The sequence below is a fragment of the Rhipicephalus microplus genome, chromosome 2, assembly GCF_043290135.1.
Source record: "Rhipicephalus microplus isolate Deutch F79 chromosome 2, USDA_Rmic, whole genome shotgun sequence".
NCBI classification, from domain to species: domain Eukaryota; kingdom Metazoa; phylum Arthropoda; class Arachnida; order Ixodida; family Ixodidae; genus Rhipicephalus; species Rhipicephalus microplus.
Genome location: NC_134701.1, coordinates 88,739,204 through 88,755,003, shown reverse-complemented (window position 1 = coordinate 88,755,003; position 15,800 = coordinate 88,739,204).

Sequence of the window (15,800 nt, the reverse complement as noted above, 5' to 3'; positions counted from 1 at the left end):
CATTCTGGCCGCGTTTCATGCAGGTTGGATTGCCACGACATGAGTGAGATCCATGCCCGAACCTCTGGCACCGGAAGCACCTGCAAGGATTGGGTTTAGGGCCTCACACGTAGGTAAAGGTACGCTACCTAAACTGCAGCAGGAAGAGTCGTGCTTGCGAAGGTTAGTATTACATTCCTTGTGCGGGTTTCCTTCTTATCTCTACAGATGGTCATTGCTCGTGCAGCAAGTACACCTTGATCCACTAAAGCATCCTCAATTTTTGCGTCGGTGCACTCTAGCAGTTCATTGTCGGATATTACATTTCGCGTGTAATTGAGAGATCGGTGGGCTGTTACTTCGACTTCATGTTGTCCGATTTTTCCAAGGTGTCTGATTTTATCACATTGTTCTTTGTTTTTCACTTCAATGAGGAGATCTCCTGAAGCCATTTTTTGCACTGTAATTGCTTCCAATGCAATCTTTGATTGCTTTTGCAATCGGAAATGGTGATATTTCCTGAATTTTAGTTTCAGTCCATGACGTTACAACAAAACATTTTGTGTAATCGCTCTTTTTAGTCAGAAAGTTTTTATTGCCTTTGGTGCGACCCCTTTTACGGGACCGATCATTCTGGAAAGGGAGGTACTTTTTTCCATAGAAAAGCATGATCATTCGGTAGCTATGCTGGCCACCCACCATGGAGTCCAACAAGGGGAACGTGTACACAAGTTAGCCTTACATTGCTACTATAACCCTGTGGTCCTGACCAAGGGAGGTCAGTCCCCCAGGGTTAACCCTAGCCGCCAGAAAATTTGGAAGTAAACGGAAAAGAGAAGACGACAGAACAGGTAAGAAGTCAGCGATAAAGACGAAGATGTAGGGAGAGAGAGATATAGGTGTGTAGCGACACCACGGACCCGAGCTAACGGGGGAGTTTCTACTCCCTCCCACGCTTAGCCGTGCGTGGCTTTGCCGTGTCCGGGGAAAAGGGGATCCTGGGGGTTGAGCTGACGCTGGGTGATTGGACCTTTAAGGCCCCCCGGAAGAGGCAACACACCCCTTTGGCCCCGGCTTCACGTAGACGGCACCCCTGGGCTGACCCACCCAGGGGAAATTGGCAGTCGCCTTTTCCTATCTCTCTCTCCCTACATCTTCGTCTTTATCTCTTACTATTTATCTGTCCTGTCTTCTATTCTCTTCCGTTTACTTCCAAACTTCCTGGCGGCTAGGGTTAACCCTGTGCAAATAGCCTACCTTGGTCTAGGCGCATTGGGTTATAGTGGCGTTGTACGGCTGGCGTCTGCAGGTTTCAGCACCCGTAAACTTGCAGCGTCCCCTCGTTGGGCTCCGTGGTGGGTGGCCGCCAACGCTACTGAACAACATACAATTAGCATGCACAAAGCATTCCCTTTACTAAGTGATCGTGCCTCCTCAAAGCGGGTACGCACCGAAGATATCAATTTTTTCATCCGGCCAAGACAAACCTTTCCTCATTTCCACGTTATACACTGTGAAAAAACTAACAAGCAAGCCAGAACAGTATCCCCCTTCGTAGTGGCTAGGTCCTTAACCGAAACTCTCGGTGCCGGATACAAGGTTACCAAAATGGCCAGTGGAGATCTACTCCTTGAAATACGTGACAAAGACCAATTCAATAAACTGAACACCCTCACAACATTTGGAGACACACCCATCAGTATTACGCCACACAGGTCCATGAACTCATCTCGCGGGGTCGTATCGGACGCAGATTTGCTTGACCTCACCGAAGCTGAACTTCTTGAAGGATGGAAGAGCCAGAACGTGACAAACGTACAGCGTATTAAGATAAGAAGAGACCAAAAGGAAATACCAACAAAACACTTAGTACTTACATTTGCTTCGAGCGATTTGCCGGAAACAATTCAGACTGGGTATACAAAGACATCCGTGAGACCATATATTCCCAACCCCCGCCGTTGCTTCCAATGCCAGAAATATGGCCATGGCTCCAAAACGTGTCGTGGTCGCCAGACTTGTGCACAATGTGGAGTTCTAGGCCACGTGTCTGAGAACTGCAAACAACCACCACACTGTGTAAACTGCGAAGGAAACCATGCCGCATATTCACGCTCCTGCACATACTGGAAAAAAGAAAAAGAAATAATTACGTTGAAGGTGAAGGAAAACATTACATTTAAGGAAGCACGGCGAAGAGTCGCTCCATTCTATGGAGCTACATACGCTGATGCGGCGCGTCAGGGGGCACCGCCGCACCAGCCCTCGCCACTCCCTCGGCCCGCGCATACCGAGCCGGTGGTTGTGGCACCTGCCCCCAAGGCGGCTGTAGCCCAGGCTACACCGCCTACTCCCAAACAGAGACCGGAGACTCCAGAGTCCTCCAGTCTCAAGGCCTCACCTCCGCAGGTGAGGCCCGAAATTCGAACTAGCAGCCCGCACGTGCGGGCATCCAGTGCCTCCGAGGAGGCAATGGATACGTCGGCACCCTTGGTGCCGAAAGAGCGGCGTGGCTCCTTGGAGCGCGCCAAGAAAACAAAAAAGCCGATAACAGGGCCTGGTGACGGCCCTGTTAAGTGAAGTCAAACTCTGTCTAAACAGCCACTCGCTTTTCGTACACACAGCACTATTTTACATTCACCATGAACACTCAAATTATACAATGGAACGTCAGGGGCCTTTTCAGAAACCTTGACGACATCCAAGAACTCTTACACGAATACTCACCAAAAGTGCTGTGTGTACAAGAAACACACCTTAATCCAAAGCACACAAATTTTCTCCGTAAATACGTTATATTCCGAAAGGACCGTGTTGATGCTATGACATCATCCGGAGGTGTTGCCATCATTGTGAATCAAGGAATTGCATGCACACACTTACAACTCCAAACATCCCTTGAGGCAGTGGCTGTTCGAGCAGTTCTTTTTGATAAATTGATCACAATCTGCACTATCTACATTCCACCTAGCTATCAGCTGCAAAAACGTGATTTACACTCTTTAATTGATGAACTTCCGGAGCCCTATGTTCTCCTTGGAGACTTTAATGCGCATAGCAGGCTATGGGGTGACTCTCGGTATGACGCGCGAGGTCGACTGATTGAAGAGTTCCTTCTCTCCTCAAGCGCGTGTCTTCTAAATCGAAAAGACTCAACGTATTATAATCTCGCCAATAACACCTACTCCTCCATAGACCTAAGCATAGTATCCCCATCTCTTGTGCCCCTACTCCAGTGGAAAGTCATCAGTAATCTGTACGGAAGTGACCACTTCCCCATAGTTTTGAGCACAAATACAGTAACTGAGTGTCCATCACGTGTTCCCAAGTGGCTCATAAACAGAGCCGACTGGGAACACTTTTATACCATCGCTCGTCTAGGTTGGAATGACATAAGTACTTTGAACATTGATGTTGCTGTCAACTACTTCACAGCATTTTTGATTGATGCTGCAACAAAATGCATCCCACAAACAAATGGACAGCCTGGAAAACGGCGTGTGCCATGGTGGAACTCTGAATGCCGAAACGCGCGCAAACAGCAAAACAGAGCTTGGAGGCTGCTTCGGAACTCACCGACAGCCGAAAATCTTGACACCTTCAAGAAAATAAAGTCTCAAGGCAGGCGAACGCGTCGGCAGGCAAGAAGAGAAAGTTGGCAGAAGTTTTTGTCAGGGATCAATTCATACACACAGGAAGCTAAAGTGTGGAACATGGTCGGTAGGATAGCAGGAAAACAAGTACACACACTTCCACTCGTAAACACTCAGGGCGACACCTTGGAAGATCAGGCAAACTTCCTCGGTGCACACTTCGAACAGGTGTCCAGCTCATCCCACTATACTGACACTTTCCAAAAATACAGAACAAGAATAGAAAAGCAGAAACTCGAACACAAATGCACTGGATACGAGGCATACAATCAAGCGTTCAGTCTAGCTGAGCTCCGAACATCCCTAAACTCCTGCAGTACTTCTGCCCCAGGTTCTGACCGTGTCGTTTATGAAATGTTAAAAAACCTGCCGATCGAAACGCGAAAAACCTTACTTTGTTTGTACAATGCTATCTGGTATTCTGGCACTATCCCTAACTCCTGGAAAGAGGCTATTATAATTCCCGTTTTGAAAGAGGGCAAGGACCCTTCCTTACCTTCCAGTTATAGGCCTATTGCACTCACAAGCTGCTTGTGCAAAATCTTTGAAAAAATGATAAACTGCAGACTTGTACACTTTCTTGAAATAAACAATTTGCTCGATCCATTTCAGTGCGGGTTTCGAGAAAGTAGATCCACCACAGACCACCTTGTTCGTATCGAGGCACAGATCAGGGACGCCTTCGTCCATAAACAATATTTTCTCTCTGTATTCCTCGATATCGAAAAGGCTTATGATACAACATGGCGTTTCGGAATTCTAAGAGACCTGTCCCACCTTGGCGTGCGCGGAAGAATGTTTCACATAATCGAAAGTTACCTGTCAAACCGGACATTCCGTGTCCGAGTGGGCACGGTTCTTTCCCAAACATTCGTCCAGGAAACAGGCGTGCCACAAGGTGGTGTACTTAGCTGCACACTTTTTCTCATCAAGATGAATTCCTTGCACTTGTCCATCCCTCGCAATATGTTCTATTGTACATATGTCGACGACGTTCAGCTTGGCTTCAAGTCATGCAACTTGGCCATGTGTGAGCGGCAGGTTCAGCTTGGTTTAAATAAGGTCTCCAAATGGGCAGATGAAAACGGATTTCGACTTAACCCACAAAAAAGCACGTGTGTCTTGTTCTCTCGAAAGAGAGGCATGCACTCGGAACCCGACATTCAACTGAACGGGCAACAACTGTCCGTCAAAGCCGAGCATAAATTCTTAGGCTTAATCTTGGACAACAAGTTGACCTTCGTACCCCACATAAAGTATTTAAAAACAAAATGTTTAAAAGCCATGAATGTTATAAAAGTGTTGTCACATACTACGTGGGGTAGTGACAGGAAATGCCTCATGAACCTGTACAGAAGCCTTATTCGCACCCGCTTAGATTATGGGGCCATTGTTTATCAGTCAGTGACTCAAAGTGCTTTGAAGATGCTGGATCCCGTGCACCATTCGGGCATCCGCCTTTCTACGGGTGCTTTTCGCACCAGCCCCGTAGAAAGCCTTTACGTTGAGTCAAATGAGTGGTCCCTTCATCTGCAAAGAACCTACATGTCCTTTATATATTTCCTTAAGGTGAAAGCAGACAAGAGGCACCCCTCATACTCTACTATTAATGACTTATCGAGCTCCATTCTTTTTCAAAACAGGCCTTCAATGAGGCAGCCCTTCTCAGTTCGCCTGAAGGGTCTAGCTGAAGAAACTGCAGTATCACTTGAACACAGTTTAATGGCTCCTGTTGCATACCCGCCACCGTGGCAGTGGCAGACTATAGATTGCGATGTGTCTTTTTTAGAAGTTACAAAACATGCGCCTATTGCCCATATTCGAACATACTTCTTGGAACTTCAATACAAATACACACGTCCTGAGTTTTTCACAGATGCCTCTAAGTCTAACTCTTCTGTGTCCTACGCTGCTGTTGGCCCTTCCTTTTCGGATGCTGGCCCTCTACATCCAGGCACAAGTATCTTCACAGCGGAAGCTTATGCGATACTTGTGGCAGCTAAACACATCAAACAATCACAAATACAAAAAGCAGTAATTTATACAGACTCCCTCAGTGTGGTAACGGCTCTGCACAGTCTTAAAAAACAAAAAAACCCTGTCCTCGTTTCACTTTACTCCATTTTATGCACCCTCTACACACTCAACAGACATGTTGTTGTGTGCTGGGTGCCAGGGCACCGTGAGATTCAAGGCAACGTGATGGCGGATCAGCTTGCTGCATCCGCCCACGAAAGCACCGCCGTTACACCGACATCAATCCCGGTCCTTGATCTTAAGCCGTCTCTCAAACGAAAACTCAGGGACTACTGGCAGAGCAAGTGGGATACACACACACAAAACAAACTACACGTTATCAAGCCACACCTTGGCCATTGGCCACCAGTATCAAAATCGCGTCTAACAGAGGTAACACTAACAAGACTCAGGATAGGACACACATACACGACACACACACACCTTTTGTCTGGTGGCAATCCACCATTGTGTGACAGATGTGGGGAATACTTAACCGTCCTTCACATGTTAATTCAGTGTAAACACTTAGAAACTCTTAGAAAACAACATTTTCCAATACTCTACCGACAACATATACCTTTACATCCTGCAATGTTTGTCGGTAGGGAACCTCTTTTTAGTCATAATTCATTGTTAGCGTTTTTAAAAGAAATTCACAGCTTTCATGTCATATACCCGGGCATACCGTAGCGGGACCTCTCCAGAGAGGTTTTTGCTGTGGTGGCTACACAAAAAAGCACATGCCTCACGGCCCTTGGACGCAAGGGTTTGAACGAGTGAGGCACTTGTGCTATTGCCATACATATCCACAATCGTCTTTTATTATCACCAACTTTTGTCATCTGTTCACATCACACACACCTTTCACGGCATGGTCATGATTTTATTACCTGTATGTTTTTTACCCGCCTTATTGCGAGGAATTTTATGGCCCTTATACAGCCGCTTATCACAATCATTGTCCATATTTTTTAGTAAGATGAACTGGCGCTCTTTGGCCGTGAATCGGCCCTTGCGCCATAAAACATCAAACATCATCATCAGGGAGAGAGAGATAGGAAAAGGCAACTGCCAACTTCCCCTGGGTGGGTCAGCCCAGGTGTGCCGTCTACGTGAAGCCGGGGCCAAAGGGGTGTGTTGCCTCGGCTGGGGGGCCTTAAAGGTCCAATCACCCAGTGTCGGCTCAACCCCCAGGATCCCCTTTTTTCCGGACTCGGCAAAGCCACGCACGGCTAGGCGTGGGAGGGAGTAGAAACTCCCCCGTTAGCTCGGGTCCGTGGTGTCGCTACACACCAAACGCCTGCTTTCACAGGCGCCCGCGGGGTCAGTTCATATAAAGAAACACTGAAACACTTGTTCTGTTTTTTTTAAAATGACTTAAAAGGACGAAGAACCATTTTTTATGGTACCGTCATACTTTATTTAGAGCAGCGGCAAGATTAATGGCAAAAGTGTCTGATCACGGAACAATAAGTGGAAAAAGCTCTGAAACATTTATAATCGGAATTTTTATATATGCGACGAATATGATCTCGCATGATGATGCACACCCCTTTGGCCCCGGCTTCACGTAGACGGCACCCCTGGGCTGACCCACCCAGGGGAAATCGGCAGTCCCCTTTTCCTATCTCTCTCTCCCTACATCTTCGTCTTTATCTCTTACTGTTTATCTGTCCTGTCTTCTACTCTCTTCCGTTTACTTCCAAACTTCCTGGCGGCTAGGGTTAACCCTGTGCAAATAGCCTACCTTGGTCTAGGCGCATTGGGTTATAGTGGCGTTGTACGGCTGGCGTCGGCAGGTTCCAGCATCCGCAAACTTGTAGCGTCCCCTCGTTGGGCTCCGTGGTGGGTGGCCGCCAATGCTGCTGAACAAAAATAAGACAGGCATGCACAGAGCATTCTCCTTACTGTCTGATCGTACTGGCTTAAAGCGGGTACGCACCGATGATATAAACTTTTTTAACCAGCCCAAAGAAACATATCCTCACTATCATGTTATCCACTGTGAAAAAACTGAAAAGTAAGCCAGAACCGTCTCTCCTTTCCTGGTTTCTAGATGTCTTACCGCATCTCTTGGCACAGGATACAAGGTAACCAAAATGGCTAGTGGAGACCTTTTCCTCGAAAGCCGTGACAAAGAACAATTTGAAAAGCTAGAACGTCTTTCAGATTTCGGTGGCATACCAATAACCATAACACCGCATAGATCAACGAACACAACTCGCGGAGTGGTATCTGACATGGACTTGCTTGACTTGACTGAGACTGAACTTTTAAAGGGGTGGAAGAGCCAAAATGTCACTAATGTACAGAGAATCATCATTAAAAGAGATAATAAGGAACCACCGAGAAAACACTTAATACTCACATTTGCATCCAGTAAACTACCGGAATCTATTCAAACAGGGTACACAAAGACATCTATCAGGCCGTACATACCAAACCCTCGTCGTTGCTTCCAATGCCAGAGGTATGGCCATGGCTCTAAAGCCCGTCGTGGTCGCCAGACTTGTGCACAATGTGGAGTCCTAGGCCACGTGTCTGAGAACTGCAAACAACCGCCACATTGTGTAAACTGCGAAGGAAACCATGCCGCATATTCACGCTCCTGCACATACTGAAAAAAAAGAAATAATTACGTTGAAGGTGAAGGAGAACATTACATTTAAGGAAGCACGGCAAAGAGTCGCTCCATTTTATGGACCTACATACGCTGATGCGGCGCGTCAGGGGGCACCCCCGCACCAGCCCTCGCCACTCCTTTGGCCCGCGCATACCGAGCCGGTGGTTGAGGCACCTGCCCCCAAGGCGGCTGTAGCCCTGGCTACACCGCCTACTCCCAAACAGAGAATGGAGACTCCAGAGTCCTCCGGTCTCAAGGCCTCACCTCACCAGGCGAGGCCCGAAATTCGAATTAACAGCCCGCACGTGCGGGCATCCAGTGCCTCCGAGGAGGCAATGAATACGTCGGCACCCTTGGTGCCGAAAGAGCGGCGTGGCTCCCTGGAGCGCGTCAAGAAAACAAAAAAGCAGATAACAGGGCCTGGTGATGGCCCTGTTAAGTGAACTCAAACTCCCTGTCTAAACAGCCACTCGCTTTTCATACACACATCACTATTTCACATTCACCATGAACACTCAAATTATACAATGGAACGTCAGGGGCCTTCTCAGAAACCTTGACGACATCCAAGAACTCTTACATGAACACTCACCAAAAGTGCTGTGTGTACAAGAAACACACCTTAATTTAAAACACACAAATTTTCTTCGTAAATACGTTATTTTCCGAAAAGACCGTGTTGATGCTATGACATCATCCGGAGGTGTTGCCATCATAGTGAATCAAGGAATAGCATGCACACATTTACAACTCCAAACATCCCTTGAGGCAGTGGCTGTTCGAGCGGTTCTTTTTGATAAACTGATAACAATCTGCACTATTTACATTCCTCCTAGCTATCAGCTGCAAAAACGCGATTTACACTCTCTAATTGATGATTTTCCGGAGCCTTATGTTCTCCTTGGAGATTTAATGCGCATAGCAGGCTATGGGGTGACTCTCGGTATGACGCGCGAGGTCGACTGATCGAACAGTTCCTTATCTCGTCAAGCGCGTGTCTCCTAAACCGAAAAGAACCAATCTATTAAAACCTCGCTAATAACACCTACTCCTCCATAGACCTGAGCATAATATCTCCATCTCTTGTGGCTCTACTCCAGTGGAAAGTCGTCAGTAATCTGTACGGAAGTGACCACTTCCCCGTAGTTTTGAGCACAATGAGAGTAACTGAGTTTCCATCACGTGTTCCCAAGTGGCTCATAAACAGAGCCGACTGGGAACAGTTTTATACTATCGCTTGTCTAGGTTGGAATGACATCTGTACTTTGAACATTGTTGTTGCTGTGAACTACTTCACAGCGTTTTCGATTGATGCTGCAACAAAATGCATCCCACAAACAAATGGACACCCTGGAAAACGACGTGTGCCATGTTGGAACTCTGAATGCCGAAACGCGCGCAAACAGCAAAACAGAGCTTGGAGGCTGCTTCGAAACTCACCGACAGCCGAAAATCTCGAAACCTTCAAGAAAATAAAGTCTCAAGGTAGGAGAACGCGTCGGCAGGCCAGAAGAGTAAGCTGGCAGAAGTTTTTATCAGGGGTTAATTCATACACACTGGAGGCTAAAGTCTGGAACATGGTCGGTAGGATAGCAGGAAAACAAGTACACACACTTACACTCGTAAACACTCAGGGTGATACCTTGGAAGATCAGGCAAACTTCCTCGGTGCACACTTCGAACAGGTATCCAGCTCGTCCCACTACACTGACACTTTCCAAAAATACAGAACAAGAATAGAAAAGGAGAAACTCGAACACAAATCCACTAGATACGAGGCATATAACCCAGCTTTCAGTCTAGCTGAGCTCCGAACATCTCTAAACTCCTGCAGTACTTCTTCTCCAGGTTCTGACCATGTGATGTATGAAATGTTAAAGAAACTACAAAACGAAACGCGAAAAACCTTACTTTGTTTGTACAATGCTATTTGGTCATCTGGCACTATTCCTACCTCCTGGAAAGAAGCTATTGTTATTCCCATTTTGAAAGAGGTCAAGGACCCTTCATTAGCTTCGAGTTATAGGCCTATTGCACTTACAAGCTGCTTGTGCAAAGTCTTCGAAAAAATGATAAACTGCCGATTTGTACACTTTCTTGAAACAAACAATTTGCTCGACCCATTTCAGTGCGGGTTTCGAGAGGGTAGATCCACGATAGACCACCTTGTTCATATCGAGGCACAGATCAGAGACGCCTTCGTCCATAAACAATATTTTCTCTCTGTGTTCCTCGATATCGAAAAGGCTTATGATAGAGCATGGCGTTTTGGAGTTTTAAGAGACCTGTCCCACCTTGGCGTGCGCGGAAGAATGTTTCACATAATCAAAAGTTACCTGTCAAACCGGACATTCCGTGTCCGAGTGGGGACGGTTCTTTCCCAAACATTTGTCCAGGAGACAGGCGTGCCACAAGGTGGTTTACTTAGCTGCACACTTTTTCTCATAAAAATGAATTCCTTGCGCTTGACCATCCCTCGCAATATGTTTTATTGTACATATGTCGATGACGTCCAGCTTGGCCTTAGGTCTTGCAATCTGGCAATGTGTGAGCGGCAGGTTCAATTAGGTTTAAACAAGGTCTCCAAATGGGCAGAGGAAAACGGATTCCGACTGAACCCACAAAAAAGCACGTGTGTCTTGTTCTCCTGAAAGAGAGGCATGCACTCAGAACCCGGCATTGAACTGAACGGTCAACGTCTGTCTGTTAATATGGAGCATAAATTCTTAGGATTAATCTTGGACAACAAGTTGACCTTCGTATCGCACATCAAATATTTAAAAACAAAATGTTTAAAAGCCAAGAATGTTATAAAAGTGTTGTCACGTACTACTTGGGGTAGCGATAGGCAATGCCTCATGAATCTGTATCGAAGCCTCATTCGCACCCGCTTAGATTATGGGGCGGTTGTTTATCAGTCTGCAACTCAAAGTGCTTTGAAGATGCTGGACCCCGTGTACCATTTGGGCATCCGCCTTTCTACGGGTGCTTTTCGCACCAGCCCCGTAGAAGGCCTTTATGTTGAGTCAAATGAGTGGTCGCTTCATCTGCAGAGAACTTGCATGTCCTTTGTTGATTTCCTTAAGGTGAAAGCAGATAAGAAGCACCCCTCATACTCTACTATTAATGATTTGTCGAGCTCAATTCTGTTTCAGAACAGGCCTTCAATGAGGCAGCCCTTCTCAGTTCGCCTGAAAAATCTAGCTGAGGAAACTGGAGTCTCACTTGAACACAGTTTAATGGCTCCTGTAGCATATCCGCCACCATGGCAATGGCAGACTATAGACTGCGATGTGTCCTTTCAAGAAGTTACAAAACATGCGCCTATTGCCCATATCCGAACATACTTCCTGGAACTTCAACAGAAATACGCACGTCCTGAGTTCTTTACAGATGCCTCCAAGTCCAACTCCTCTGTGTCCTACGCTGCTGTCGGCCCATCCTTTTCGGATGCTGGCTCTCTACACCCAGGCACAAGTATCTTCACAGCGGAAGCTTACGCGATACTTGTGGCAGCTAAACATATAAAAAAATTACAAATACAAAAAGCAGTAATTTATACAGACTCCCTCAGTGTGGTAACGGCTCTGCACAGTCTTAAAAAACAAAAAAACCTGGTCCTCGTCTCACTTTACTCCATTTTATGCACACTCTACACACTCAACCAACATGTTGTAGTGTGCTGGGTGCCAGGGCACCGAGAGATTCAAGGCAACGTGAGGGCGGATCAGCTCGCTGCATCCGTTCACAAAAGCACTGCCCTTACACCCATATCAATCCCGGCCCTTGATCTTAAGCCGTCTCTCAAACGAAACCTCAGGGTATACTGGCAGAGCAAGTGGGATACACACACACAAAACAAACTACACATTATTAAGCCACACCTTGGTCATTGGCTGCCAGTATCAAAATCGCGTCATACAGACGTAATACTAACGAGACTCAGGATAGGACACACGTACAGGACACACACATATCTTTTGTCCAATGGCGATCCACCATTGTGTGACAGATGTGGTGAAGCATTAACAGCCCTTCACATGTTAATTCAGTGCAAACACTTAGAATCTCTAAGAAAACGGCATTTTCCGTTACCCTACCGACAACATATACCTTTACACCCTGCAATGTTCGTTGGTAGGGAACCGCTTTTTAGTTATAAATCATTGTTAGCGTTTTTAAAACAAATTCCTAATTTTCATATCATATACCCGGGAATTCCGTAGCACGACCTCTGCAGAGAGGTTTTCGCCTCGATGGCTACACAACAAAGCACTTGCCTCACGGCCTTTGGACGCAAGGGTACGAACGTGTGAGGCACTTGTGCTAATGCCATACATGTCCACCATCGTTTTTATTATCACCAACAATTGTCATCTATTCGCACCACACGCACCTTTCACGGCATGGTCATGATTTTATTACTTGTATGTTTTTACCCGCCTTACCGCGAGGAATTTTATGGCGCTTATACAGCCGCTAATCACAATCATTGTCCACATTCATTATCCCATGAACTGGCACTCTTTGGCCATCAAATGGCCTTTGCGCCAAAAAACATCATATATCATCATCATCATCATCGCATGATGATGATGATGTGTGGCGCTTAATGGCGCAAGGGCCAGTTGATGGCCAAAGAGCGCCATTTCAATGAGTATAGAGATTTGGACAATGATATGTTGCGTGGCTGTGTAACGGCCATAAAATTCCTCGCGATAACGCGGGTAAAAACATGAGTATTAAAACATGACAGTGACGTGATATGCATAGTAAAAAAGGTGACAAAGATTTTGATAATAGAAACGTTAAAAATATTTGGCACTAGCACAAGTGCCTCATTAGCGCCCTTGTGTGCAAGGGCTGCGAGGCAAGTGCTTTCCTGTGTAGCCACCGCAGCGAAAACCTCTCTGCTGAGGTCGTGCTACGGAATGCCCGGGTATATGATATGAAAACTATGAATTTGTTTTAAAAACGCTAACAATGATTTATGACTAAAAAGCGGTTCCCTACCGACGAACATTGCAGGGTGTAAAGGTATATGTTGTCGGTAGGGTAATGGAAAGTGTTGTTTTCTTAGAGTCTCCGATTGTTTGCACTGAATTAAAATGTGAAGAACTGTTAATGCCTCACCACATCTGTCACAGAATGGTGGATCGCCACCGGACAAAAGATGTGTGTGTGTGTCGTGTATGTGTGTCCTATCCTGAGTCTTGTTAGTGTTACCTCTGTTAGACGTGATTTTGATACTGGCAGCCAATGACCAAGGTGTCGCTTAATAATGTGTAGTTTGTTTTGTGTGTGTATCCCACTTGCTCTACCAGTATACCCTGAGCTTTCGTTTGAGAGACGGCTTAAGATCAAGGACCGGGATTGATATGGGTGTAGGGGCAGTGCTTTTGTGGACGGACGCAGCGAGCTGATTCGCCCTCACGTTGCCTTGGATCTCACCGTGCCCTGGCACCCAGCACACTACAACATGTGTTTTGAGTGTGTAGAGTGTGCACAAAATTGAGTAAAGTGAGACAAGGACTGCGTTTTTTTGTTTTTTAGGACTGTGCAGAGCCGTTACCATACAGAGGGAGTCTGTATAAATTACTGCTTTTTGTATTTGTAATTGTTTGATGTGTCTAGGTGCCACAAGTTTCGCGTAAGCTTCCGCTGTGAAGATACCTGTGCCTGGATGTAGAGAGCCAGCATCCGAAAAGGAAGGGCCAACAGCAGCGTAGGACACAGAGGAGTTAGACTTAGAGGCATCTGTAATGAGCTCAGGACGTGTGTAGTTGTGTTGAAGTTCCAGGAAGTATGTTCGGATATAAGCAATAGGCGCATGTTTTATAACTTCTAGAAAGGACACATCGTAGTCTATAGTCTGCTATTGCGACGGTGGCGGATATGCTACAGGAGCCATTAAACTGTGTTCAAGTGAGACTCCAGTTTCCTCAGCTAGACTTTTCAGGCGAACTGAGAAGGGCTGCCTCATTGAAGGCCTGTTTTGAAACAGAATTGAGCTCGACAAATCATTAAGAGTAGAGTATGAGAGGTGCTTCTTATCCGCTTTCACCTTATGGAAATAAACAAAGGACATGTAAGTTCTCTGCAGATTAAGCGACCACTCATTTGACTCAACTTAAAGGCCTTCTTAGGGCTGGTGTGAAAAGCACCCGTAGAAAGGTGGATGCCTAAATGGTGCACGGGATCCAGCATCTTCAAAGCACTTTGAGTCGCAGACTCATAAACAACGGCCCCATAATCTAAGCGGGTGCGAATGAGGCTTCTATAAAGGTTCATGAGACATTGTCTGTCACTACCCCACGTTGTACGTGACAACACTTTCAGAACACTCGTTGCTTTTACACATTTTGTTTTTAGATACTTAATTTGCGGTTATGAAGGTCAACTTGTTGTCCAAAATTAGGCTTAAGAATTTATGCTCGACATTAACAGACAGACCTTGACCGTTCACTTGAATGTCAGGTTGTGAGTGCATACCTCTCTTTCGGGAGAACAAGACACATTTGCTTTTTTGTGGGTTCAGTCGGAATCCCTTTTCTTCTGCCCATTTAGAGACCTTGTTCAAAGCTAGGTGAACCCGCCGTTCACACATTGCCAGGTTGCATGACTTAAAGCCAAGCTGGACGTCATCGACATATGTACAACAGAACATATTGCGGGGGATGCTAAGGTGCAAGGAATTAATTTTGATAATAAAAAGTGTACAACTAAGTACACCGCCTTGCGGTACTCCCGTTTCATGAACAAATAATTGGGAGAGAACACTTCCCACACGCACATGGAATGTCCGATTGGACAAGTAACTCTCGATTATGGAAAGCATTCTACCGCGCACACTCAGGTGAGACAAGTCTCTTAATATGCCAAAATGCCATGTTGTGTCGTAAGCCTTTTCGATATCGAGAAACACAGAAAGAAAGTATTGTTTGTGGACGAAAGCGTCTCGGATCTGTGCCTCGATACGCACCAGATGGTCGGTGGTAGATCTACCCTATCGAAACCCACATTGGTATTGGTCAAGCAGATTGTGTGTTTCAAGGAATTATTCGGCGGTTTATCATTTTTTCAAAATGTTTACAAAGGCAGCTGGTGAGTGCAATTGGCCTATAACTTGAAACAGAGGAAGGGTCCTTGCCCTGTTTCAACATAAAGATAACAATGGCTTCTTTCCAGGAAGTAGGTATGGTGCCAGAAAGCCAGATAGCATTGTATAGGGAGAGTAAAGTTTTTCGCGTTTCAAGCGGCAGGTTTTTCAACATTTCATACACGACATGGTCGTGGCCTGGGGCAGAATTACTGCAGAAATTTAGTGATGTTTGTAGCTCAGCTAAGTTGAAAGGTTGGTTGTATGCCTCGTATTTTGTACACTTGTATTCCAGTTTCTGCTTTTTGATTTTTGCTTAATATCTTTGAAAAGCTTCAGTATAGTGTGACAAGCTAGAGACCTGCTCGAAGTGTGCACCGAGGAAGTTCGCCTGATCTTCCAGGCTGTCACCCTTTGTGTTTACGAG